The following is a 7,383-nucleotide window of genomic DNA, read 5'->3' on the forward strand; positions in this document are numbered from 1 at the left end:
TGTCACAGTAATGGTTCAAAGCATAGACAGTAAGAAGAGTCAGACGTCTTGTACTTAAGTCGGCATTGTGCCTTTTCTATTTAATTCCGATGCAATTTCAGTGTTTCATCGTCAATAAGAAGGTCCAAGGGATACAGTAAACCTGAAGCGAAGCATCGGAATCTATAACTAGTGTGACAGGAATGGTTCAAACCTAGTCAGTAGGAAGAGTCGGTATTCATGTACTTATGTCGGCATTGTGGCTTTTGTATTTAATTCCGATGCAATTTCTGTGTTTCATCGTCAATAAGAAGGTCCACGGTATACAGTAAACCTGAAGTGAAGCATCGGAATCTATGACTAGTGTCACAGGAATGGTTCAAAACATTGTCAGTAGGAAGAGTCAGTCTTCTTGTACCTAAGTCGGCATTGTGCATTTTCTATTTAATTCCGATGCAATTTTTGTCTTTCATCATCAATAAGAAGGTCCAAGGGATACAGTAAACCTGGAGTGAAGCATCGGAATCTAAAACTAGTCTCACAAGAATGGTTCAAAACATAAACAGTAAGAAGAATCAGTCTTCTTGTATTTAAGTCGACGTTGGGCCTTTTCTATGTAATTCCGATGCAATTTCTGTGTTTCATCGTCAATAAGAGGGTCAGAGGGATACAATAAACCTGAAGTGAAGCATCGGAATCTATAACTAGTGTAACAGGAATGGTTCAAACATAGACAGTAAGAAGAGTCAGTCTTCTTGTCCTTCAGTCGGCATTGCTCCTCATGTATTTAATTCCGATGCAATTTGTGCGTTTCATCGTCAATAGGAAGGTCCAAGGGATACTGTAAACCTGGAGTGAAGCAGCGGAATCTATAACTAGTGTCACAGTAATGGTTAAAACATAGACAGTAAGAAGAGTCAGACGTCTTGTACTTATGTCGGCATTGTGCCTTTTGTATTTAATTCCGATGCAATTTCTGTGTTTCATCGTCAATACGATGGTCCAAGGGATACAGTAAACCTGAAGTGAAGCATCGGAATCTATAACTAGTGTCTCTGGAATGGTTCGAAAATAGACAGTAAGAAGAGTCAGTCTTCTTGAACATAATTCGGCATTGTGCCTTTTGTATTTAATTCCGATGGAATTTCTGTGTTTCATCTTCAATAAGAAGGTCAGAGGGATACAGCAAACCTGAAGTGAAGCATCGGAATCCATAACAAGTGTCACAAGAATGGTTCAAAACATAGTCAGTTAGAAGAGTCAGTGTTCTTGTACTTAAGTCGGCATTGTGCCTTTTGTATTTAATTCAGTTGCAATTTCAGTGTTTCATCGTCAATAAGACGGTCAGAGGGATACAGTAAACCTGGAGTGAAGCATCGGAATCTATAACTAGTGTCACAGTAATGGTTCAAAGCATAGACAGTAAGAAGAGTCAGACGTCTTGTACTTAAGTCGGCATTGTGCCTTTTGTATTTACTTCCGATGCAATTTCTGTGTTTCATCGTCAATACGAAGGTCCAAGGGATACACTAAACCTGAAGTGAAGCATCGGAATCCATAACTAGTGTCAATGGAATGGCTCAAAACATAGACAGTAAGAAGAGTAAGTCTTCTTGTACTTAAGTCGGCATTGTATTTAATTCCGATGCATTTTCAGTGTTTTATCGTCATTAAGAAGGTCAGAGGGATATAGTAAACCTGATGTGAAGCATCCGAATTTATAGCTAGTGTCACAGCAATGGTTCAAAACATAGTCAGTAAGAAGAGTCAGTCTTCTTGTCCTTAAGTAGGCATTGTGCCTTTTGTATTTAATTCCGATGCAATTTCTGTGTTTCATCGTCAATAAGAAGGTCCAAGGGATACAGTAAACCTCAAGCGAAGCATCGGAATCTATAACTAGTGTCACAGGAATGGTTCAAACATAGTCAGTAGGAAGAGTCGGTATTCATGTACTTATGTCGGCATTGTGCCTTTTGTATTTAATTCCGATGCAATTTCTGTGTTTCATCGTCAATAAGAAGGTCCAAGGGATTCAGTAAACCTGAAGTGAAGCATCGGAATCTATAACTAGTGTCACAGGAATGGTTCAAAACATAGACAGTAGGAAGAGTCAGTCTTCTTGTACTTAAGTCGGCATTGTGCGTTTTGTATTTAATTCCGATGCAAATTCTGTGTTTCATCGTCAATAAGAAGGTCAGAGGGATACAGTAAAACTGAAGTGAAGCATCGGTATCTATAACTAGTGTGACAGGAATGGTTCAAACATAGACAGTAAGAAGGGTCAGTCTTCTTGCACTTAAGTCGGCATTGTGCCTTTTGTATTTAATTCCGATGCAATTTCTGTGTTTCATCGACAATAGGAAGGTCCAAGGGATACAGTAAAACTGAAGTCATGCATCGGAATCTATAACTAGTGTGACAGGAATGGTTCAAACATAGACAGTAAGAAGAGTCAGTCTTCTTGTACTTAAGTAGGCATTGTGGCGTTTCTATTTAATTCCGATTCAATTTCTGTGTTTCCTCGTCAATACGAAGGTCAGAGGGATACAGTAAACCTCAAGTGAAACATCGGAATCTATAACTAGTGTCACAGGAATGGTTCAAAACATAGTCAGTAGGAATAGTCAGTCTTCTTGTACTTAAGTCGGCATTGTGCCTTTTCTATTTAGTTCCGATGCAATTTCTGTGTTTCATCGCCAATAACAAGGTCCAAGGGATACAGTAAACCTGGAGTGAAGCATCGGTATCTATAACTAGTGTGACAGGAATGGTTCAAACATAGACAGTAAGAAGGGTCAGTCTTCTTGTACTTAAGTCGGCATTGTGCCTTTTGTATTTAATTCTGATGCAATTTCTGTGTTTCATCGTCAATAAGAAGGTCAGAGGGATACAGTAAACCTGAAGTGAAGCATCAGAAACTATAACTAGTGTCACAGGAATGGTTCAAAACATAGACAGTAGGAAGAGTCAGTCTTCCTGCACTTAAGTCGGCATTGTGCCTTTGTATTTAAATCCGATGCAATTTCTGTGTTTCATCGTCGATAAGAAGGTCAGAGGGATACAGTAAACCTGAAGTGAAGCATCGGAATCCTAAACTAGTGTCACAGGAATGGTTAAAACATAGACAGTAGGAAGAATCAGTCTTCTTGTTCTTAAGTCGGCATTGTGCCTTTTGTATTTAATTCCGATGCAATGTCTGTGTTTCATCGTCAATAAGAGGGTCAGAGGGATACAATAAACCTGAAGTGAAGAATCGGAATCTATAACTAGTGTCACAGGAATGGTTCAAAACATAGACAGTAAGAAGAGTCAGTCTTCGTGTACTGAAGTCGGCATTTTGCCTTTTGTATTTAACTCCGATTCAATTTCTGTGTTTCATCGTCAATAAGAAGGTCCAAGGCGTACAGTAAACCTGAAGTGAAGCATCGGAATCTATAACTAGTGTCACAGGAATGGTTCAAAACATAGTCAGTAAGAAGAGTCAGTCTTCTTGTACTTAAGTCGGCATTTTGCATTTTCTATTTAATTCCGATGTAATTTCCGTGTTTCATCGTCAATAAGAATGTCTGAGGGATACAGTAAACCTGAAGTGAAGCATCGGAATCTATAACTAGTGTCACAGGAGTGTTTCAAATCATAGACAGTAGGAAGAGTCAGTCTTCTTGTACTTAAGTCGTCATTGTGCCTTTTGTATTTAATTCCGATGCAATTTCTGTGTTTCATCGTCAATATGCATGTCCAAGGGGTACAGTAAACCTGAAGGGAGGCATCGGAATCTATTACTAGAGTCACAGGAATGGTTCAAAACAAAGTCAGTAAGAAGAGTCAGTCTTCTTGTCCTTATGTCGGCATTGTGCCATTTGTATTTAATTCCGCTGCAATTTCTGTGTTTCATCGTCAATAAGAAGATCCAAGGGATACGGTAAACCTGGAGTGTAGCATCGGAATCTATAAATAGTGTCACAGGAATGGTTTAAAACATAGTCAGTAAGAAGAGTCAGTCTTCCTGTACTTAAGTCGGCATTTTGCATTTTGTATTTAATTCCGATGCAATTTCTGTGTTTCATCGTCAACAAGAAGGTCCAAGTGATACAGTAAACCTGAAGTGAATCATCGGAATCTATAACTAGTGTCACAGGAATGGTTCAAATCCTAGTCACTAAGAAGAGCCAGACATCTTGTACTTATGTCGGCATTGTGCATTTTCTATTTAATTCCGATGCAATTTCTGTGTTTCAACGTCAATAATAAGGTCAAAGGGATACAATAAACTTGGAGTGAAGCATCGGAATCTATGACTAGTGTCAATGTAATGGTTCAAATCATAGACCGTAAGAAGGGTCAGTCTTCTTGTACTTAAGTCGGCATTCTGCCTTTTGTATTTAATTCCGATGCAATTTCTGTGTTTCATCGTCATTAAGAAGGTCCAAGGGATACAGTAAACCTGAAGTGAAGCATCGGAATTTATAACTAGTGTCACAGGAATGGTTCAAATCATAGTCAGTAGGATGAATCGGTCTTCATGTACTTAAGTCGCCATTATGCCTTTTGTATTTAATTCCGATGCAATATCTGTGTTTGATCGTCAATAGGAACTTCCAAGGGATACAGCAAACCTCAAGTGTAGCATCAGAATCTATAACTAGTGTTACAGGAATGGTTCAAAACATAGACAGTAGGAAGAGTCAGACTTCTTGTACTTAAGTCGGCATTGTGCCATTTGTATTTAATTCCGATGCAATTTCTGTGTTTCATCGTCAATAAGAAGGTCCAAGGGATACAGTAGACCTGAAGTGAAGCATCGGAATCTATAACTAGTGTCACAGGAATGGTTCAAAACATAGACAGTAAGAGGAGTCAGTGTTCTTGTACTTAAGTCGGCATTGTGCCTTTTCTATTTAATTCCGATGGAATTTATGTGTTTCATCGTCAATAAGAAGGTCCAAGGGATACAGTAAACCTGAAGTGAATCATCGGAATCTATAACTAGTGTCACAGGAATGGTTCAAAACACAGTCACTAAGAAGAGTCAGTCTTCTTGTACTTTAGTCGGCATTGTGCATTTTGTATTTAATTTCGTTGCAATTTCTGTGTTTCATCGTCAATAAGAAGGTCCGAGGGATACAGTAAACCTGAAGTGAAGCATCCGAATCTATAACTAGTGTCACAGGAATGGTTCAAAACATAGACAGTAGGAAGTGCCAGACTTCTGGTACTTAAGTCGGCATTGTGCCATTTGTGTTTAATTCCGATGCAATTTCTGTGTTTCATCGTCAATAAGAAGGTCCAAGGGATACAGTAGACCTGAAGTGAAGCATCGGAATCCATAACTAGTGTCACAGCAATGGTTCAAAACATAGACAGTCAGAAAAGTCAGTCGTCTTGTACTTAAGTCGGCATTGTACATTTTCTATTTAATTCCGATGCAATTTCAGTGTTTTATCGTCAATTAGAAGATCCGAGGGATACAGTAAACTTGAAGTGAAGCATCCGAATCTATAACTAGTGTCACAGTAATGGTTCTAAACATAGTCAGTAAAAGAGTCAGTCTTCTTGTACTTAAGTCGGCATTGTGCCTTTTGTATTTAATTCCGATACAATTTCTGTGTTTCATCGTCAATAAGAAGGTCAGAGGGATACTGAAAACCTGAAATGAGCATCGGAATCTATAACTAGTGTCACAGGAATGGTTCAAAACAGTCAGTAAGAAGAGTCAGTCTTTTTGTACTTAAGTCGGCATTGTGCCTTTGTATTTAATTCCGATGCAATTTCTGTGTTTCATCGTCAATAAGGCGGTCCAAGGGGTACAGTAAACCTGAAGTGAAGCATAGGAATCTATAACTAGTGTCACAGAAATGGTTCAAATCATAGACAGAAGGAAGAGTCAGTCTTCTTGTACTTAAGTCGGCATTGTTCCTTTTGTATTTAATTCCGATGCAATTTCTGTACTTCATCGTCAATAAGGAGGTCCAAGGGATACAGTAAACCTGAAGTGAAGCATCACGAACTATAACTAGTGTCACAGGAATGGTTCAAAACAAAGTTAGTAAGAGTCAGTCTTCTTGTCCTTATGTCGGCATTGTGCCTTTTGTATTTAATTCCGATGCAATTCCTGTGTTTCATCGTCAATAACAAGGTCCAAGGGATACAGTAAACCTGGAGTGTACCATCGGAATCTATAACTAGTGTCACAGCAATGGTTCAAAACATAGACAGTAAGAAGAGTAAGTCTTCGTGTACTTAAGTCGTCATTTTGCCTTTTGTATTTAATTCCGATGCAATTTCTGTGTTTCATCGTCAATAAGACGGTCCAAGGGATACAGTTAACCTGAAGTGAATCCTCGGAATCTATAACTAGTGTCACAGGAATGGTTCAAAACATAGACAGTAAGACAAGTCAGTCGCCTAGTACTTAAGTCGACATTGTGCATTTTCAATTTAATTCCGTTGCAATTTCTGTGTTTCATCGTCAATAAGAAGGTCAGAGGGATACAGTAAACCTGAAGTGAGCATCGGAATCTATAACTAGTGTCATAGGAATGGTTCAATACTTAGTCAGTAAGAAGAGTCAGTCTTTTTGTACTTGAGACGGCATTGTGCCTTTAGTGTTTACCTCCAATGCAATTTCTGTGTTTCATCGTCAATAAGAAGGTCCAAGGGATACAGTAAACCTGAAGTGAAGCATCGGAATCTATAACTAGTGTCACAGGAATGGTTCAAAACATAGACAGTAATAAGGGTCAGTCTTCTTGTACTTCAGTCGGCATTGTGCCTTTTGTATTTAATTCCGATGCAATTTCTGTGTTTCATCGTCAATAAGAAGGTCCAAGGGATACAGTAAACCTGAAGTGAAGCATCGGAATCTATAACTAGTGTCACAGGAATGGTTCAAAACATAGACAGTAGGAAGAGTCAGTCTTCTTGTACTTAAGTCGGCATTGTGCGTTTTGTATTTAATTCCGATGCAAATTCTGTGTTTCATCGTCAATAAGAAGGTCAGAGGGATACAGTAAACCTGAAGTGAAGCATCGTAATCTATAACTAGTGTCACAGGAATGGTTCAAAACATAGTTAGTAAGAAGAGTCAGTCTTCTTGTACTTAAGTCGGAATTGTGCCTTTTGTATTTAATTCCGTTGCAATTTCTGTGTTTCATCGTCAATAAGAAGTTAAGAGGGATACAGTAAAACTGAAGTGAAGCATCGGTATCTATAACTAGTGTGACAGGAATGGTTCAAACATAGACAGTAAGAAGGGTCAGTCTTCTTGTACTTGAGTCGGCATTGTGCCTTTTGTATTTAATTCCGATGCAATTTCTGTTTTTCATCGACAATAGGAAGGTCCAAGGGATACAGTAAAACTGAAGTCATGCATCGGAATCTATAACTAGTGTGACAGGAATGGTT

The sequence above is a fragment of the Schistocerca piceifrons genome, unplaced genomic scaffold, assembly GCF_021461385.2.
Source record: "Schistocerca piceifrons isolate TAMUIC-IGC-003096 unplaced genomic scaffold, iqSchPice1.1 HiC_scaffold_1499, whole genome shotgun sequence".
NCBI classification, from domain to species: Eukaryota; Metazoa; Arthropoda; class Insecta; order Orthoptera; family Acrididae; genus Schistocerca; species Schistocerca piceifrons.